We start from the raw sequence: 238 nt of genomic DNA on the forward strand, positions 1-238 counted from the left end.
CCTAGCAGTCACAGCGGTGACCTGAGGTCATCCGGAAATTTGAGGTTAATTGTTTAACGTGTTTCTTCACAATAATACATGATAATGTCGTATAAAGCGGCTTTCACAACAACTTATCTTTTATCAAAATTTGTTTGGAACTGAACATAATTCCAGTAAACCCGATTATTGTACCGCCGGATGTTTTCCCTTGTCGATGAACAGGGCTTTCATCATTCACAAGTAGTTGCCATCGTAT

The sequence above is a fragment of the Penaeus monodon genome, chromosome 22 (assembly GCF_015228065.2).
Source record: "Penaeus monodon isolate SGIC_2016 chromosome 22, NSTDA_Pmon_1, whole genome shotgun sequence".
NCBI lineage: Eukaryota > Metazoa > Arthropoda > Malacostraca > Decapoda > Penaeidae > Penaeus > Penaeus monodon.